The sequence below is a fragment of the Cyprinus carpio genome, chromosome B2, assembly GCF_018340385.1.
Source record: "Cyprinus carpio isolate SPL01 chromosome B2, ASM1834038v1, whole genome shotgun sequence".
NCBI classification, from domain to species: Eukaryota; Metazoa; Chordata; class Actinopteri; order Cypriniformes; family Cyprinidae; genus Cyprinus; species Cyprinus carpio.
Genome location: NC_056598.1, coordinates 6,915,125 through 6,936,771, shown reverse-complemented (window position 1 = coordinate 6,936,771; position 21,647 = coordinate 6,915,125). Strand labels below are relative to the sequence as shown.

The 21,647-nt window shown below is 38.0% G+C and overlaps 2 long non-coding RNA genes across 2 annotated transcripts; both read right to left on the bottom strand.

Annotated features, from left to right (window-relative positions):
* Nucleotides 1-527: 527 nt before the first annotated feature.
* On the bottom strand, nucleotides 528-2,985 carry LOC109107273. The gene is made up of 4 exons (XR_002020740.2): nucleotides 2,826-2,985; nucleotides 2,588-2,731; nucleotides 2,238-2,351; nucleotides 528-683 (listed from the first exon to the last, which is right to left on the bottom strand). It is a non-coding gene; the product is annotated as an uncharacterized LOC109107273 (long non-coding RNA).
* A 5,236-nt stretch (nucleotides 2,986-8,221) lies between these two features.
* On the bottom strand, nucleotides 8,222-10,180 carry LOC109107291. The gene is made up of 3 exons (XR_006154088.1): nucleotides 9,656-10,180; nucleotides 8,637-9,084; nucleotides 8,222-8,505 (listed from the first exon to the last, which is right to left on the bottom strand). It is a non-coding gene; the product is annotated as an uncharacterized LOC109107291 (long non-coding RNA).
* Nucleotides 10,181-21,647: the final 11,467 nt, after the last annotated feature.

The window sequence follows — 21,647 nt, the reverse complement described above, 5'->3', positions numbered from 1 at the left end:
TCACAGCAAAATGAAACACAACCTGTGTGTTTACAATTATACTAAAAGGCTTTTTCCTTGATAAAAATGCACAAACTATCGATCAGATAACAGGCATGTAGTAGATTGTGTACAATAGCAAAGTTGTAATCATGTTGATAATTTTAAGGCCCTAGAAATTTGTGTATCAAATATGATCCATTCATTACCCGTGTCATATCCAGCAGCAGCTTGAACCAGCGTTTTCCCAGCGCCCCCTGCTGCAATAGCATCTCACTGTGGTCTAGTTTTGCATGAACCTGGATTGCCACATTCCTGCCTAAAGACAGGGAACTGCAGGCCAATTCCACATTCCAGTTTCCTACCTGCCACTGTAAATCCCACACATTTGTTTTTCTATCATGATGAGGAAATTCCATTGGCTTTTACAGTTTTATAGTAAGCTTATGATATTTTCTACGTTCTAGAAATAACAACAACCTCCATCAAAACTTCATGAAATGTCACACTCATTTATGTAATGATTTGGGCAGTGTGAGTACCTCTGTGTTCAGTGAGTAGTTGGAGCGCTGACTGCTGCTGATGTTTCTGAGTGACAGTGTGAAGGTGTTGTGCTGAGGGTGTCGGGACACAGACACGCGGGTGTGAGAGTACAACAGCTCCTTGCCTGAGTTCACTCTGGGAGATCCAGACCACATTAAAGCCTGTGAGGGGAAAAATGTATCAATGTTACCACTGAACTGAATTAAGATTTCTAGTTTTGGCTACTAATATAATTGTAATGACTACCCAAATTTTGGTAATTGGTTACTCAGTTATTCGTCGCACATTTTTAATTTCTTGAGGTCTTAAAGGAAGTTGACCAAAAAAATAACCCTTGCACACCTTTATATAGAATATTTATTAAGGAAATAGCATAATTTAAAAAAAAACTTGACTGCATACCGTTACACTTTAAAATAGGGAACACATATTCACTATTAATTAAAAGTTTTCCCTTAATAAATTGCTAAACTGCTGCTTATTAGTTAGGTTAAGGTATAAGCTTGGATTAAGGGATCTAAAATATGGTCATGCAAAATAAGGCATTAATATTTGCTTTATAAGAACTAATAAACTGTCAGTATGCTAATGCTATGCATGCTAATAAGCAACTAGTTAATAGTGAGAATTGGTCCTTAAAGTGTTACCGTGCATTTTGAATACAACATTTTTGGGCACTTAATTGCATTTTATTGACAATTAAATGAGCATGTATTCATTTACATTTATATTAAATGTATCTAGTTGAACTTAAAAGTGTTTACCCACTTAAGTAAGAATTAAGCACATCTTTATTTGTAATTTCATAAATATTTCTTAGAAATATAGTTCACTTTATGGTACTGAAATTTGTATGTTGCATTTAAATATATTTGTAATTGCACATTTGTTATGCTGAACTTGCTGTTTGTACATAGTAATACATAAAATAACCCAGTTAAAATTACAATAAAGCACTTTGCATGTGCTTTAGTTTGTTATTCAACACATCAAAATAAGTGCACTTTTTAAAGTATGACAGAAGATAATGAAAACAAAATGATTTAAAATGTACTCTACAGTAAAAACTTTAAATTTGACATTATTACAAAGTGTACTTTTTTAAAAGTGTAGTATTTAATTATACCTACATGTGGGCTTTTATTTCGTTAATATTATATTATCTGCAAGTACAGCTTTTTAAAAAACATACTTAAGATTTGGAATACACTAGAATGCATAAATGCAGCCTTAGTGGTAAGTAGAATAGATTTCTTTAAAAAACATTAAACCGATCCCAAACCTTTTAAAGGTACTGTATGTAAACCAGCTGGACATTATTGCAAAATAAACTTCAACAATCAGACCTTTTATGACCCTAAAGGGGTTTACTGATAATGACTGTATTATGAAAATGGCATTACACATATTACATTATCCCAATTACTGCATGGCTGTTTAGCAAAAAATAAATAATAATAATAATAATGAAATAAAAACATATGTTAAATATTGATCTGAGTTTGGAGTTTACATTATTTTACTGTGTCAAAATAAAGAGACTGGAAAGTGACTAAGACAGCTGTGTGGGAAAATAGTTTAATGGCCATCATATTAAAATATTTCATCACTGAACGTTAATTACAAGTCAGAATTTATTTACCAAGTAATCCAGGGAGCCATGTAATTAAGACATTACTGGTAATAACAGTGTTTGTAAAATAAAGGTGGTGTACCTGTCCTGGTGAGAGAAAGATACAGGCCTGCCCTCTGCTGGAGTCATCATGCCAGTGCTCACTCACTGTTACAGAAACATTTACAGGCTTTCCGTGCTCCCAAGAATGACGGGCCTATAGACAAACAACACTCATATTACATAGATCTTATAGATTAAATCTTATCAACTCTTAGAAAGGAAGTGCAGCCTAAAGAAAGTGTGGCAAGTGTTTGAAAATCGACAGAATTTGTTGTGTATTAGAAATGAGATTTGTATGGAGAGAAAGTACTTGAGAAAAAGAAAAGATTGTGAGGAGGCGTGGAGATTATTTGAGACTATAGAGAGTGTCTGGGAATGGCAGCTGTGCACCTGCTTGTTGCGGTTTTGTCTCCAGTCGGGTGCATGGGACAGGGCATGTATATGAAAGTGAGTCAATGTTGAGACAAAGGGTTGTTTCTGTTCTAAGGAATCCGTTTGTCTGCTTACCAAAGTCCAAGAGCCTTGAACTCTGACCTGAAAACAAAACACAAGAGACTTATATCTGGAAGATGTCATAACAAATGACCAAACCACAAAAGTAACTCCTAAAACATCTGTCTGGCTTTACCTGATCATGGCGTCCAAACAGAATCCAGTCGACACTCAGCTAGTTTTCTTTGAGTGTTATTCTCTACCCTAAGATCCAAACCCCAACCTGAGCCTTTCTTATAATAAGAGAGACATGTCTTTGTTAAATCCTCCCACTGTGCTCATTGTGTGAGCCTCTCTTTCCACCACAGCGTGTCCTCACTGTCAGATTCCTGGGCAATAAGTGCAGTTAGTGGTACAGAATTTTTTTTTTTTTTTAATGTTATGTAACATAACTGAAAGTATCATAATTCATGTATTGTTAAGGTAGGGTCACATTAGTTAAACTTGGGCAAAGAAGGCAAATTGTCCATTATCAGCAGTGCAGTGATGCATGAAGTGATCACTTCCAAAATAAGCAGCAAATTTCTCACCTCACATCAAATTCAATATTGCACAGATTCCTATTGAGATGACTGCATTTCGCTTGCAAAATTTCACAGTACAATGGTAAAAATGACTGCAGCTGAGAAAAATATTGGGGGTGCTTGAATCCCTGCACGACTCAACTGTAAGGGAACAACATATAAGGCATGTTTACCTAAAAAAAAAGGTTTAAAAATGCAAATTAAACATTTTATTTCTAAGATGATTACTGGAAGCCACTTTGGGAAATATGCATGCACATAACGAGTTGATATTAGGTGAGGTGACAAAAATCGAGCATACTTAAAGGTGCATTCAAGTAATTTAGATATAGTTTTTAACATTATACCTGATTGTGTCATACCTGTGATTTTGAGTGAAACTTAAACGGCAGGTACGGATGTAAAGCAGATGTTGTGGGATATGTTTGCCAATAGTCCAGTGCTACAGAAGACATCAAAATTGGTTGGATAGTCTACATATACATGTAGATGTAGTATATACATGTAGACTACAGTACAAAAAAAAAAAAAAAAAAACATAGAATGAATTACCCGGAGGTATTGTGGTGACCTTGAAGATCAAATGAGAAAGCTGAACTCTGGGAGTTATAAAAACTGGCTACACAAAAATCAGGATGGTTTCAGATGTCCCTCACCATATGATTCAAACACAATCCAATGTTCACAGCGATCACTGAACCATTCTTCAAAAGAAGGACACGCTCTTGAATGTTCTCACCCACGTACCTTCAGTAAGTCTTCCTGGTCTTCCCCAGAGCAGACGCCCAGCAGGCGGCCCGTGTCAATCCCCTCTGTAAAGTTCACCTGTAAAAAAAAGCCTCCGTGCCTTCAGTTTGCTTTGCTCGTACGAGAGGAGTGTGGAATCAGAGGCATTTCCCTTCATCAACATGGGAAAAATTACCCAGAGTGTAGAAGGGGTTTCTGGGGCATCCATATACTAATGCATACTAAACCGATGCTTACTTATTCTTCAACAAGTGATTATTACTCTGTGTTTAAGTGTGATTAAGATAGGCATCACAGGTGTTTTCAAAACAAACACAGATCCAAGTTCAGCCTATTTGGAGGTTTCAAGACTAGCATATTCATTTATTCCACTGCAAAATCTGCTAGATCAGGAGTCGACAAACATTTTGACGCCAAGGACCCTTGTGATCTATGATGACATGTGATAATATGACATCACACAGACAAGAAGCTCAGAATGGCCTGATTTGAAAAAGGGGATATTATTTTTAGGGATTAAATAAAAACCACTGGGTGGATTTTTATCATTATAGGGCAGCCAGCCAGCACACATTTATGTTCAAACAACATGTAAAAGTGAATTTAGCATCCGATGACCCCTTCAATGCCCAAAAAAAGCTTGGTGATAATTTGTGCTACTGTTTCTAGATTGTACAGTTCATCATGGAAAAGAGATGTCGTGACCCGTGTCTTTGTTCTTTAATGTGTGCACTATCATTAAATCACCAGCAGAATTCTCCCTTCCATCAGCGCTTTTATGGAATTTGCCCTGTTTAGTAAACCTGGCCCCAAATGTGTTCTTCTTCGTCTTCTTCAGCATTCTTGAAAATATCTTCTTTCGTGTTCCACAGAAGAATGAGGGTGAATACATTTTTTGTTCAATGTATTATTACGTTAAATAATGGTAATGCATCATAAGCGAGTATGAAACAAGTTAAGCAGAATGAAAGACTATGATTGTCAAGTTTGCAAAAGGAAAATTAGTACCATAAAAACCCCATAAAGTACTTCTTATGACTCATTATTCACTGAAAATCTTGACTTTTGTCAGTTCAAATCTTGTGAATTCATTAATACACAGCAACTTCTTTGTTTGCATACAGCCAGGAAGTTCAGCCAATTCAATAGCATAGAAGAGGAACAAGGAGGAAAAGAAACTGCACAAATACTTCATTTGTTCTTGTGTGTCAGCTGTTGTCAATGAGATCTGAGAACTATGGGAGCCTGTCAGCAATTCACAATTATTGAATGACTGTGATTTTCGAACCTGAGATTGTCGACAGATTGTTCGACAGAAGCCCTGCTCCAATAGACAGAGACAGAAACATACTGCACTCTACTACACAGCCATAGCAAGAGTCTGCTAATGCTGCTGAACATACCTGCAGAACGAAGCCAAGGGATAGCGTGAGATAGCTGGGCGTGAAGACTTCTGCACCCACAATGTGTTAAACTACTGCTGATGTTTACACACAGTGACTCTTCCATAGCAACTAAACATAGTAAGGCACTAAGATCTTCTCCAGACTTCCTTTAATGCTGACGAGTCACTTCCAGTCCATATACAGCATCATCCACTACTACAGTGAGCTCTCCTGCACCACAAACACACAACATGAGAGAATCAAACGCTAACATGTACATATCAGACAAACACATTCAATTAGATATTGAATTTGGGTTGTGAACTTACTGTGCCCATTGTGTAATGAAATGAATAAATACACTTGAATTTGACCCAAATTTTTTGGCTTTGTTTTAATTAATCATAAGTCGACCTCTCTGAAAATACTGAACTTTTTTCACTGAAAAGTGAATTTGCATACTTACTAAATGCATTAGCACATTGATCTTGGATTTACCTTCAGTTAGACCATTTGACTGAGTTAGTACTCCAACCAGACTAGCTGAATTAGGTAAAGCAGCGAGATCTTGTATTGAATTGAAAATATCTGCTGAAAGAGATAGCTGCGATTCTTGATCATGCGGTAGAGTTCCACTTAAGCAAATACTAAATGTTTCTTCTTTCTTTTTTACTGTACACTGCAAGAAAAGACTAGAGAGAGGAAAAAATATAGGAAATATAAACAAAGAAATTATGAGTTAACATGTCTTACAATAAGACATAACTGCTGTTATCAGTTTACCTTTCTGAAGAAGAATTGGCAGCTAAATTAATCTGACCATCAGAAGTGACCCCTGAGAATAAGGTCTGATGAAAGCCAGCATGGACACACACAGTATTGATGCCCTTTTGCCACCTTGTTGTCTAGATTAAAGTGAAGTGTTGCATTTTTTTTTTTCATTTGCCTTCAGATTGATAGAACTGCTGATGTTTCCAAGTAGAGAGACTGTAATTGCTGCATTAGCCTGGAATGTCATGAAAAATAAGAAAAACACTCAATATCAGCTCATACCATTTTTAACAAAACGTAAGAAATATGCAATTAATTACTCGCAAGATGTCATTTTTAAGGTATTTACATGGTAATTGTCGTCAATGGCTACTTTCCCTTCAACATGATATTCAAACTCGCTGTTGTTCCTGTGACTCCTGAGCACCTCATTATCTAGGCTGACAGAGGTCGGGAATCTGTCTGAAAAAGAAAAATAATTTAATTCCACCTAAAAAATTGTAAATGTACAACACATCACTGCTGGGAAGAATTTCTGAATTTAACTAATAGTAAGAGTAATGTGGCACTGCTCTGAGATACATAAAATATTTCTGCTAGTTTACCTGGTGGATTTGGACGTTAACACAGATCTTTGAGTCTTGGGGAATTCTGTCAGTGCTGAAAGACTGGACTATTGATGAGCACACCTAAAATAAACCACATTATACAACTGTTAGCTTTGTTCTGTTTTATGAGTCTGTCAATGGATCATTCATTCAACCGATTTGTTCAAAAACACTGAAATGAAACAAGTGTCTGTGTCAGTATGTAAACGCAAACCCCCATGGAACACAATCTCTACTGAGGCGGAAGCTAATTTTGAGTGAGTAACTGAATCATTCACTCAACCATTTGTTTAATCAACACTAAATCATTCAGGAATGAAACAAGTGACCATCTTTATGAATGAGTCATTGAATCATTCACTCAGCTAATTCATTCAAACACTACTGATATCTTCAGAAAAGAAAAGTGATTGTATTTATAAGTGAGTCACTGAATCACTCACTCAACCATTTAGGAACACTGCTAATGTATTTTGTTTGGAGAAGCGGAACTGTTGATTATGGTTGGTTTGGTTTTAAGTGGAATTATTTTTATTGCTACAGCAAAAATAAACCAAAGCAACTGTCAATAATATTTCTAAAATGTAAATATCTACAAAGTCCCTCCTTCCACAAGCGCTGTCTGCTCTGATTGGCCAACTGACCCAGTGCATTGTGATTTGCCGATCGCCGCAAGCACTCATAGGAAATGTAACACCCCTTTCCATAACCGCGAGCTTCATCTCTCAAAATAAATGTACAGACAGTTGATAATGTCGTTAGTCACCATTATCATTACTATACACAGTCATTTTCATATTCCAGACACACCTAAAATTTAGCTTCCATCTTTTCTGATAATCTATCTATCTATCTATCTATCTATCTATCTATCTATCTATCTATCTATCTATCTATCTATCTATCTATCTACCTATCTATCTATCTATCTATCTATCCCTCTATTCATATACATGCCATTTAATACATTGAAGCTAATACATATACAGTTTGAAAAATCTTCATTAAAAAAAAACATGTATGTGATGGAAAGTTTTTATTGATTATTATGCAATAATCCAAGAATTATGCAATATTTTTTCAAGATGCGGGGCTATGTAATCAATTCCAGTTTTTTTACAGTTGCCAGGACATGTTTCTCGATATACCTGCTACCTGCTGTTAGTGTTTTTTAGGTCAGTGTTTTATGACAAAGTTTGTTGGGTGACAATCTTTGCTAGAGTTTTGGAAGAATGATTTGATTTTAGACACATATGAAGTGTTTTGGTAGTTTTAGTGCATTTTGGATATGAAATTACCTGCTGTCCCAAACTGATAGTTAGTTAGGAGAGCTTTGTGAAGAAATTACTTAAGTATTGAGAAATGTGCCCTAGCGATTGTAAAAAAGTGCATTTTATGCTGTACAAAATCCATTTCGTCATTTACAATGCTTATAGGATGAGTAGCTCCATTTGTAATGTTGTAATCATCACAGAACTAGTCAGTTTGGTAAGAACTTTACACTGACAAATCTTTTGAAATCCCCAATGAATGAAAAATGAGAACTTGAATGAGAAAAAGTACTTATGGAACCGTTAAAAAAGTATTAGCTAAGACTTGCCTGAGAGCGATGCATCTTTAATGAAGACATTTTTAGGCAAAGCCTGTATTATGAACCTCCTGCTGCGAGCATGTGTGGTGTTGACTGAGAGGGAGAATGGATGCCCATCTGCTACTACTTTGGCATCAAGATTAATGTGGGCTTTCGTCTCTGAAGGAAGATTCACTGTCTCCAGTAGTCCCTTAGGCACAATTGTGAATGATTTAATGAACCATGTTCTTGAATAAGGCAATATCTTAAATAACATAGCACAATAGCTCTTCTTGAGACTTTGAAATTGATCATAAAAAAGCAAATGTTCTTCTCACTTACCTTGATAAAATAATGGTGGATGTTGTCTATCAGTAGTTTGATTCTGCCTGAATGTTGGTTGTTTAATTCATCAATCTGCGCTGTGTTAAAAAGATGGAAAAATATGCTAAACATTCACAAAAATCCCACAAGACCAAAGGCTCCATCCACTCCAGCTCTCACAGAGATGGTGACCATTGCACTGTGTAAAAGCACAAACAGGAGATGACTTGTCATCATGACTTCAACCTGACACCACGTTTTTAAAACTTCATCAGACATACTTTGGTTTGACATAGCCAGCCATTGAGAAATGCAACCAATTGTTGTAGTTAGCGATGCCTGTAAGTTTGAGGGAGAACAGAGTGGACATGTTGATGTTTAGCCTCATGGGTAATCCAGAAAGAGATGGCAAAACCAGTTCCTCTGCCAGAATAATTGGCCTTTGGCTGATTTTAATATCCTGACCCTGGAAAAAGGAAAGATCTTAAAACTATTATAGTATTTATAACATAAAAGTGGAAAATATACTACAGACATATTTAAATTTTGGCTGATATGATAAGGTGACAATTATTTAATTTGTTTTAAAGGAATATTCTGGGTTCAATACAAATCTTATGGCATTAAGAGTTTCACCACATTATCTCTTAAGAAAAAGCCAAGGTTTGTCATTTTAAAAGCTTATCATTATATAAAAGCACTTAAATTTCTTCTTCTATTTAAACTTGTTGTATTTGAGTTGTATCATTTTTAGTCACTTATCATGATGAAGAATTTATAAAATTGGTTATATTACTAGCATATCATATTAGTATTCATAAAGCACATATTAATGCCTTATTCTGCATGACCATATTGAGATCACTTAATCCTACCCCATGCCTAAACTTAACAACTACATTTCTAACTATTAATAAGCAGCAAATTAGGAGTTTAATGAGGCAAAAGTCGTAGTTGATAGCTAGTTAATAGTAAAAATTTGACCTTAAAGTATGACAATACTCCTTTAAGTAACGGCTTGAGAAAGAACTACTTACCTTTAACCACTTGACAACAACACCAGCTGTACAAAGTGACAGCTTTCTCTGATGTGCATGGAGGTCATCACAGGTCATAAAGGCAAGGTCGAGTGGATGACGTATGGAGGTCGGCTTTGCGCATGCGCCACTCAGAAGTGACGCATACAGAAATGCAGCGGAGAGGTCAAAACAAAACAACGGTCACTAATTAGAAGTACAAAACTAGGATTTGTAAAGAAGAATGTCAGAGGATTTCGATATAAGCCAAGAGGAGACTGGTTTTCCTTTGCTAAAGTAAGGTAACTTTGCTTCCTTTGATCCTGTAAACAAACGTTGGTTTTCACGAGACTCAATGGCCTTTGCGCAACACTGAACTCATACGTCATAGGCCCAGAGCTGCTTCCATTTAAAACAGTGAGCGCAACCTAGAGTAAAGTGATTATTACATTTTGAATATGGATAATTTTCTTACAAAAACGCATCGATTCGCCACAGGAGGCCTTTGTTCACCCCCCAGAGCCGTGTGAGACACTTTTTTTATGGATGGGCGCTTTTTATTTAACTTCTTTTGGACTGACGCACTGCAACACCCGCTGACTGCAATGATAGAGCTTGAAAGATCAAAGACCATTTTTAATATAAGTCAGACTGGATTCGTCTGAAAGGAGAAAGTCATATACACTTAGGATGTCATGGGCATGAGTAAAACACCTTTTTTGGGTGAACTAACCCTTTAAGAATATTCATCTATCCATATCAAAAGTATCTGAATTTTAAACATTCTCTAACGATGTTGAAATAATGTAGCACATTTTAGTTAGTAATAATAAATACTATTTGATCAGTACCTTGACTAGACTTCTCATTGCTCAAAGTTGTCTTCACAATTGTGAAAATCTCCTGGTTTGGACATGAGCAGCTGATATGCTGCGATTCTGACCTCCACATTCTCCTGCTGGCTTTGAAATGCTTGAGCAAGAGCTGTCCTCTGACAACATAAGAAAGAACATAATGCAAGAACATAAGTCATGCCATAATAGGAAGAACATCAATATAAATCTATCAGCACATGCATTCATGTCAAGTGTTATTATATATATATATATATATATATATATAAATATATATATATATATATATATATATATCTTAAATTCTTCAATGATACTGACGTCATGAAGGCATGGGATTCTCCTGAATGCTCGTACAGCGAGCTCCAGCAGCACAGACTGATTCTGCACACAGCGGCTCAGCGTGAGGATGAGATCTGACACAGCCGCTCCTGCATTCTCCACTGCTTTCAACACATGCAGCAGCTGTATAAGAGGTACAGAACACTTTAAAGCAATATTTCAGATTCAGTAGACGTCAAGCTCAATTATTTGCGGCATAATATTGATTACCACAAAGAATTATTTCCACTTGTCCAACCATTTCTATGTAAAAAGCAAAATTCTGGTTTACACTGAGGCACTCGGCAAAACTGTCCCTAGTCACTTCCATTGTAAGTGTCTCACCATAACTTTGATTTTTTTTTTTTATGAAAAGAAGGGATGAGTTAAAATTATTTTCGTAGTAATCAATATTGTCACAAAAATCCAGTCAGTTGGTGTTTAATTAATATTGAAAAAGATAATGTAATTAGATTCCAAAATTAAGCCCTTGAAATTAAAATATAATATTTTATTGTTTAAAAATCACCATATTCAGATTACAGTTACTTTTTGTGGATTGCATGATTACAAATTATTCATATTTTATTGATTCTCCCTCATTTTTTTTTTCATATGATGCAGGGAATCACAAACGTTTTGTCAGTCAAACCTATTTGACTAAAAATAATTACTTGAAGTCCCCCAGAGATTTAAAGTTATTATTTCAATAATTTTACAACACATTTGCATGTTCTATGATGTCGGTTAATGGTCATTTATTTTATTCACTTTTTTTAATAAAAATAATACCATTCAAATCTATAAACAATTATAGATAACTATATCTATAAATATCTATGAACAAAAGTAATCTAAATGTAATCCAAAAGTAGTCAGAACACATTATCTTAAATAAGTAATCTTGATTACATTACTGATTACAATTTCCAACATGTTATTTGTAATCAGTAAACAGACTACAATTTGTGATCTACTCAGCACTGACTGTACCTCTGTGATCTGCAAATGATCATCCACTTCACATCCTGCATCAAGACTCTGCTTCAGAACAAGGATGAACTGCTGGACTTCGTTACATGGACCCTGTTCCTGTTGACAAAGGCCATGGACCAATGAGGACACAAGTAGAACTTTTGGATGGAAAAGAGGTATTCGCAGCAAAGCCTGGAGGACAAAATACCAGCAAATCCATGTCAACATGTCACACTCTGTTTAAGAGACTTCCACTTTTGTAGTATAATTCACTGAAATTAATTCATTGAACAACTTAAAAACATACACTGAGGTAAGGTGGGAAGTAAAACCGATAGTATTAAGGAGAGGTAGAGCATGTTGCTGGTCAACTTCTTTGTTAATTATGAGGTTTGTAGTGACAAGCATGCAATCCTCAGTTCCACAGGCTGGCAGTGCTTCTACAAGAATCAACATTACCATCAGAAAATAAAAATATAACATAAATATAAAACAATCACTGTAATTGCTATATAATTGGAATATAAATTTCATTGCTTTTGAATTCTCCAACAAAAATATTGATCTCATACAAAAAATGTTGCATTCTCTTGCAAAATATTTGCATTAATTAAAATAAAAATTTCAAACCTTTTAAGTTCTCTCTTAAAAGTATTGCGTTCCCCATTGAAACTTTGCGTACTCTTGTAAAACATTTCCCTTCTCTTGCAAAACTATTGCACTCATTGAAAAAGAAAATCTGTTTTTGAGTTCTCTCACAATTTGTGCTGAAACTTTGTGTTCTCTTACTAAACATTTGCCTTCCCCCGAAAAACTTTGCATTCACTCACAAAACACTGAAATGTTTTTCCCTCCCTCTTCATATTATATCCAAATGCAGTGTTTCTCAGGTGAATGAAAAATTTTTCCTCCCATGCTATTAAAAAGAAAAAAATGATAATGTAACGCGGGCTTTGGTTGGGGGGGTTTTTGTATGGTTTAGGCTTTTTATGTCTTTTATTTTGATATTTAGCCATGTTTCATGTAGTGATGAGCGCGTTCGAAACACTGCTTCAGGAAACTTCGAAACATTTGCGAATCTTTTGTTTTAAATCAGTGTTCGACTCGTCCCATTGAGGATTTCTGTTCTTTGTGCCACTTAGTGGACTTCAATGACGTCGCCCTCAAAGACATTTTCTGTTTTGGCCTCAAAAAAGAAATCTGTTTGTTAATGCCATGACACCCCTCACTGGACTCTAGCTAAATATATTGACTTTGCACTCTGGTTGAGTGGTTCTTCGTTTACTGCGGGGATTGCAGATGAGGAACCCTGCTATCCTCTGGTACCCACCACACCGGAGCATTGTCATGTCCCGACTGTCATGCCTGCTCACGTCATGTCTGCTACGCCAGAGCCTGCTAACATCACGCCTGCTAATCCAGGGCCACTCAAGAGCCTCTTCACAAAATGGCTGCCAACCCAAGGACTGTTTACAAAATGTCCACCACTCAAAAGCCTCGTCCCATAATGGCTGCCAACCCAGAGACTTTGTACAAAATGGCTGCCATTCAAGAGCCTCATCACAACACGGCCGCCATTCCAGAGTCAACGTACGTCAAGCCTGCTTTGCCAAGATGGCCATCACGCCAGAGTACACGGCCAAGATGGCCGCCAAACCAGAGCCTCGTCACGCCATGGCTGCCAAGCAAGTTTCCCCTAAGGATTTTTTGGGGTGGGGGTGGAGGGGGGGCTATAGTACACAAGCTTGGGACAATGCGGAGCTTGGGCCAGTACTACCCTTACGGAAAAAGAAGTTTATTCAAGTGTGCTATTAGTATACTTCTTTTAAACTAAAAATAGGAAAGTATGCTTTTAGTTTACTTCTTATGTTCTTCTGAGAAATGGACTTTATGTACTTCTCAGAAATATACTTAAAATGACATTTAAGTATACTTGACTAATACTTACAAAAAGTCTAAATATATTTGAGCTATACTTGTGCTCCTAGAATCTGTGTTCTCATTGTTATATGGTAGAGGGCGCTAGTACACATCTTCTGTACAGAATTTCCAAAAAAACACAAGTGAAGAAAAAGAAACAACAGATACTAACACATGTAATCTAACACAATCATCTGACATGAAACAGGATCAAAACTGTACATTATGGAATAAAATGTCAACCGATGAAGAGGTAATAATGACTGTCAAGCTTTGGGGTGTTGATCGACTCCATCTATGTTTTGATTATCATTCTGAATCCAATTCATAATCTTTTTTCAGCTTTTTGTTTAAAATGTCATTTCTTTATTTTTATGAAACTTACCCACATTAAAGTGTTTAAAAAAAGAATGCATTAAGCTAGATTAAAATGTTTGTTTACCAGCAGATAGCCTGTTCTTTCTTAAATAGGGACATAGTAGTATACTTAAAGTATGATGTAAAGTTCACTTAAAGAAAACTAAACAAGTAGTTTACTGAGACTATACCTTAAAGTGAACAAAGTATTTAATTAGTAAACTACCAGTATACCTATAAGTTCGCTTTTAGTGTAATTGCAGTACAAACTACAAACATAGAGGTAAACTATTTGTGTACTCAAAGTTTGCTACTGTTATACTTAAAAGTATACTTTTATATACTAAAAAGTGGGCCAATTTAGTCCCAAGTAGTACTGAAACAGTACATTTGCAAGTATACTACTAGAACATTGATATTTGTATACTTGCTACATAAAGTATGCTTAAATATATACTTGAACTTTACTTAAGTATACTTAATAAAATAAACTTGAAGTATACTACTTTTTGGTAAGGGTAACAATAAAGATTGCCAGTGTGATGGACCCACCACTGATGTCAGTGCAAGCAGCTGGCATCCCAGTGGTCCCAAACCTTTCAAGCCTGACAGACATCCCACTGTCTGCTGCACTGCCCATGATAGCGGTCACCATTTTGAGTGTGTGGTCTGCAAACTGCACTCCAGAGGCCTCTTCTGTCCACGAGTCTGTACCAGACATCTCTTCTGTTCATGAATCCGCTCCAGTGCCTCCAGAGGTGGTGGCTTCCGCTGCAGAACCTCTAGAGGTGGCGGCTTCCGCTACATTTCCCGAGGTGGTGATGCCCACTTTTGAACTCACTGTCTGCCCTGTCACAGTGTTCACGGACTCACAGACTGTCCTGTCACGGCCAAGGAGGCTATTCATGAAATTTTCACCTATTCTGCAAGGACCATGGAGGCCATTCATGAACTTATAGTCTGCCCTGTGATGACCAAAGAGGCCGTTTGTGAACATTCTGCCTGTCATGTTGCGGCTATGGAAGCGGCTCACAAACTCTCTGCCTGATCCGTCACTGTCAAGTGGTCTGTCCATGGCTCCCTGCTCTGCCTGCTCCGCCATGGCTTCATGTTCTTCTGGATCTGACCTGGCAGACGTCTCCTCCATTGTTCCACAGTCTGCCACTGTTCCACGGCCCAGGTCCTCCAGTGCTTCACTATCCGCCATTGCTCCACGGTCCAGGGCCACCTCTGCTCCATGGTTTTGACCTGCCTTTGCCCCAGGGTCCAGGTCCACCAGTGTTCCATGACCCAAGCCATGACTCATGGTCTTGCCCACTGTTCCACGCTCCATGCCAAGAATCCAGGTCCTGTTCCTCTTCACAGGCCTGGCCGTTAGTCCATCTCCCAGTTCCACCTCTGCTCCACAACCCCACTGGATTTTTGTTTGGGTTGAGTGCTGCATTAGGATGTTTGGAGTTACCCTTGGGGGGGGGGGTATGTAACATGGGGTTTGGGTTTTGTGTCTGGTTTAGGTTTTCATGTCTTTTATTTTGATATTTAGCCATATTTCATGTTCCTGTCTTGTGATTCCCTTGATCCTCATGTTATGCTGCGCTCACGCCATAATGAAATTACCGTAATTTCAAGATGCCAGTACGTGACGTTCTGGTCAGGTGGTACAGCGGTCACGTGGTACAAGTTGTAGCTCTCAGAAAACTCCCAGTTCACAAGTTGTAATTCCGAGTTCTACAAGAAGTGAACACTTTTATGAGTTGGAATCTTGTAAATATCGGAATTCCGATATGCCATGAACACACCTTTATCCTGCCTAGTGTATATGTCATGCTCTGATTGGTTGTTTTAGTCATGTGTCTTGTTCCTCATTGGTTATTGTCCTGTCATGTGACTCTCAGTTCTGATGGGTCATTGGTTGATTCTTGTCATGTGTCTCTTAGTGTTTGATACAAATAGCCATCATGTTGCCATTGTTCCTTGTATAGCTTTATAATGTGTACCTGCTGTTGGTGAGTTGTGTTTTTGTTCATACCAAGTCTGTTCATGCCAAGTCACTTCTATTGCAGTCAAGTCAAGTCTTTGTTTGTATTTTGGATTACACTATGTTACAATAAACTGCATGTGGGTTCATCTCCTCACAACTCGCATTAAGTGGACTGCTTGTTACAAATAAATTATATTTGCATTTATAAAAGAAAATTGTTTTTTCACTGAAATTTAGGCCATCTGAATTTCTGTTGATTGAATTCTTTTTAAAAAAAAATCATTGTATCTGATCAGGTCACAATATTACTATTTTTTGGAGTATGTACCATGGTTTTATTACAGTATTCTTTGAAGTATATGAAGTATCTTCATCTTCATTAACAAAAATGAATGTCTGAATTTCGTTATTTTGAATGTACGTATTAATTGTTGAAAGACCAACTAGTCGTCTCGACATTTGAAGGAGGCTTCCTGCCACAGGTCTCTCAACTGATGGGATGACAAGGTTCTCAACTGAAGCACTAGATTCAGGAGAAGCTCTGATTGCAAAGGGTGATGAAGAAAAAAAGAGTGAAACCGACCATCTTGAATAAAAGAAAAGCCTTAATGCTGTGAGCCAGTGCCTGACCTGTTGTTGATCTGCAAGATGAGCACACAGCCTCCTCACTGTATTGGAAACCTCTTGAACCGATGGTCCACCGTGTCTGCCTGAGTTTTGGCCTTCAGCCTTAAACACAATACTGGTCAAGTAACCGGTGTTCTGCCCTGTAATGACAGAGAAGATAATTATACTTTACATAAGACAAAACTTATTTTTGATATGATAGTTTTATAATTTAATGCTGGTAACCTTTTTATATTTCAAGTTAAAACAGTAGAGTTGTACAGTATAGTGTATCCAGTTGTCATACTTACTGTAATTAAATGAAAAGAGAGACTGCCTTTATGGAAACTGTCCAAAGCATAACATTTTCAATTCTTGCACAGCAAGTGAATGCATAAAACACTTAATAAATATAGTGGACATTATTTTCATAAAATAACATATCCATATAGAGAACAAAAAATCATAGAGATTTGGGATGGGCTCTTCTGTCTGTATGCAACCACCAAATAACTATAGCGTAACATATTGTATATCAACTTAATCATCGTTTTATAATTCTTAAAGGGGTCATATGATGTTGCTAAAAAGAACATTATTTTGTGTGTTTGGTGTAATGAAGTGTGTTTTATGCATAGCACTGAATTGTCTCTTTTTGATGAGCTGTGCTTTATTTGAATGTTCCTTAGCTACATACAAATAAATAAAACAAATATGGAATTCCTGAAACATGATTGCAGACATGAAACAAAACCTAATACTGGCTATTATCAGAAATTAAATCAACTGCCTCAATTTAAATCTCAATATATTATGCTTGTCATAAAATATGTTGTATTGTAAAGCAAGAAAAGCTATATCAATATGGATGACAAAATGACGATGTATATAGAATAACTGATGGGAAATAACATACCTTTAATATAATTTCTGGACGTCCTGGTTGAACATCAATGTCAACAACACAGTCCAGAGCTAACTGACTGCCTCATGACGAAGGACCTTTCCAGGCATTTGCTATGGTTATACTGTATCTATATGTGTGCCTTTGCCCTTTTTGCACATCTGTAAACATACATTAGATATATTTCCATATGTCTTGACCCAGAAGTGAGCTAAATCGGACAAAAACTCCACTGGGGACTTTTATGTAAATAATGTTTTATGTAATGTTTACATAGACATTTAGGTAGTTATTTAGATAATCATGTTTGCGTGGAATTTCCATATAAATATGTATGGATGAATAGCAAAACCACATTTATTAACATGTATGTACTCTTACCAGGGCAAGTAGACTTGCAAAGTTGATCTTGGTGCAGTTTGTGGCAGTCAGCTTTCAATAAACATTAACAAGTTAAAAACCATCATTAACTGTAGAAGTACTAACACTTACACAAAACTTTGTAGAGAAACAAACGTTTACTTGGCCTCATAAAATATTTAGAATTCTATATTTTCTCTTAATAATCAAAGGAGGATATTAAAGAAGAGAATATTAAACACTTACCACCAAAAAAGATGAGCAACATAATCAAACAGAGATCTTGAAGCACTAGACAGACTGGAGACATAGCCATAAATCATTGGATTGAAAGTAATGCGCTGCACTGCATAGGAGAGACCATTACTAGGAGAACATAAGTACATAAGTGAATAGATAGATGTTGAGTTAAGCCTATGTAAAAACCCACTGGACACTCAGACACCAAACAGAGGACCATCCAGCCAACAAAATCTCACAGCATACCAATGGACAACTGTATAAAAGTCCTCCTTCAGGCCACGATACATGTGTATTTTTGCTGTGAAATCTTTGATTTTATGTATAACTTTGTCATGGTTATGATCTGTTTTGGTTTAGTTTGTGTCTCCGTTATCCTGCCTTGTTAGTTTCAATGGTTTTTGATTAATTAGCTCCACACCTGTTTCTGTTCTTCTTGGTTACATTCTCTGTTTACAAGTCCTGTGTTCTCCCCTGATTCCTTTGTCCGCTACTGATGTTTGATCGTTTGGATTTGTGTTTGGTTGTGCCCTTTCTCTCCTGTGGATTATTAAAAGAACTATTTTGATATCTCCTTCGTCGTGCGCTTGGCTTTACACACCTCAACACGTAACAGAATAGCGTACCCTCAAAGTGAGTAAAATTAGCTGCGTTTTTCTTTCTTTTTTTGCGGTATGGATTTACCAGCTGTCCAGCTCCTATGCCTGGAGCAGTTGGACCATTCGCTGGAGGACCACACCAAGGAATTTATCGATCTGGCGTGTCTTACCCACTTCCCAGACCGCTCGCTCTGTGTTTTTTATTACACCGGCCTGAGCAAGCGATGTAAGGCATGCCTACCAGCGAACGGTCCCAAGGAGGATTTCGCCGCTTTCGTGGAATGGGTGCTGGAGAGAAATGGACTGTATTTCTCTGTCTGCCCTGCCAAGGAGGACATCTCCAGCCCCACTCACAAACCATAGACCAGCCAGCTGTCATCCCGCTGCATGGAGTTACTGCCTGAGCCCAATGCAGACGGAGAGCCTGAGCCGATCCTCGCCATGGAGCCTGAGCCTCTAGCACCATCTGACCAAGTGTGTGATCCGGCAACATCATCCATTCCCGAGGGAGTTTTGGTGGAGGGAAGCCCTGCACACACAGGTTTGGGGAGGCATTACACAGTTCTCCAATGTCTCCGCTGGTTCCACCCAGCCTTGAATCTCCTGCATCTCCGCTGGTTCCACCTAGAACCTGTCCTCCAGTGTACCCTCCCAGCCTCCCTCTCCCACCTCCTCTTAAACCAGTCAGTTCCTCAGCCCCATCTCCGCTGGTGCATGTCAGCCCCTCAGCACACCATGTCCGGTGGGTCGGCTGTGCTTCGGGACTTCCTGTCACTAGCTACCTCTGGTTTGGAGCATTCCCTGTCTCCGCCTCCAGCCTTCGAGACCTGGACTCCACCTCGGCTCTCCGACCCATTGGCTCCAACTTGGCTCCTGGCTCCCTCGTCAGCACCGTGGCTCGTCATCCTACCAGCTCCACCGGAATCCCTCGTCCCTCCGGCTCCGCCTTGGTCAGTCTTCGACCATCCGCCGCCATCCTCAGTCGCTCCAGCTCCACAGCGGTCTTCTGGAGCCCCATCTCCACCTTGGCCCTCCGGATCCTCAGTGTCACCCTGGCTCTCCATCTGCTCGGCTCCATTCTGGGCTCCTCGTCCTTTGGCTCAGTCTCTGTCAGTCGGCCCCCTAGTGTTGTCTGCTCCTTCTCCACCATGGCTCCTGCCGCCATCGACTCCACCATGGGCCGGTATCCCGGCTGGCCTCTAGAGTTCCATCTGGCTCCTCCTGCTCCAGGCTCCTCCCTCCATCCACTCTGCCCTGGCCCTATGAACTATGTCCATTTCCCCTTGCCAGCCCCACGCCCGCCTCCTGAACCCCCACCCTCCCTCCTCTGTTGGACTATTTTTTTCGGTGTGAGGACGCACCGTTCCGGGAGAGATCTAACTGTCATGATCATTATCTGTTTAGTTTTAGTTTCCGTCACCCTTCATACTAAGTTTCCATGGTCCATGGATTAAAATTAATTAGCTCCACGCCTGTTTCTGTTCTTCGTGATTACATTCTCTGTTTATAAGTCCTGCATTCTCCCCTGATTCCTTTGTCCGCTATTGATGTTTGGATTTGTGTTTGGTTGTGCCCTTTCTCTACTGTGGATTATTAAAATAACTATTTTGATATCTCCTTTGTGCGCTTTGCTTTACACACCTCAACACATAACAAACTTCTATATTGTTAGTATAATTTCAAGAGAAACGCTTATTGGACTTATTGCTCAGTTAGGGCCTCTGCAAAAAATTGAGATGTTTTTCCTCCTCGATTATGAGCACTAGGCTAAATCGTCCTATGTCACATTATATGAACCACAAAGAGTTTGAGTATAATGCTCAACAAAAATCATGCAATATTTTTGTTTATTATTATCAGTTTTATATATTGTTATTTTAATTTTGTTTATATATCGAATGAACAATTTTTTTAAAAAATACATTTTTTTTCTTAATAATATTTCATGTCAAGTTTTACAGGGTTAAATGCCTGAGTATGAGTGATAGTAAAAGTTTAAGTGGAGTCTATACATTAGACACAAGTTCAATGTATAACAATTTAGGCTTGCTGCACTCTCGGTACATTGTAGTGGCACCATCTGCTGGGCTAGATGTACAGTTAAGGAGGCCAGGACATAAAACAAAAGTAATTTGCTTAATTGGTCTCTTGTTCCCTAGACATTCCTAAAACAAAATAACTTCAACATAAAAGCTGCAGCAAAGTTGCAGCAGCTATTATAACTTTAAGAGAATTTTGTTTTGTAATTGTTTCCAATATTGTAAACCCAACATGTGTGTGGTATTCGTGGTGTCTTATGCACCATACATAACACACACAGCACACTGCATAAAGGAGCTATGCAGCCTTTATATTCACTGACCTACTAATACTCTATTCCATTATCTTTATAGCAATACCTATTTTTCTCTGCACCTTCAAGTAAGATGTTGGACAAAAAAGGGAGGAGGCCATCATACATGATTCACAGCATCTGTTTTAAGATTGAGCTTTTAGATTGCCCTACTTTATCTCTAGTGGCTGTGTATCGCGTGATGCTTGCTTGTTGTTCTCTGTAAAAGACTCTCAGTGTTGGGAGTAACTAGTTACATGTAACAGAATTACGCAATTTAACTGCAAAATAAATGTAATTTATCTGCATTTATAATATGGCGTCACCAAATGATAAGAATTCAAGTAGTGATTTTTCCACTCATATATTTCACTCGACAAAGGTCATTATTTGTAGCAAACTGTACTCTAATTAATTTTTTTCCCCCCACAGACTCATTTGGCTTACTATTAAATGGTCTCTCTTTGGTCCACGCCCGTATCGCGCGTCAGTTGACCACGTCACTTGGTGCGTGTTTCTCTTTGCATGCTGGCGACTACGAATCCTACTACGGCAAACGTTAGT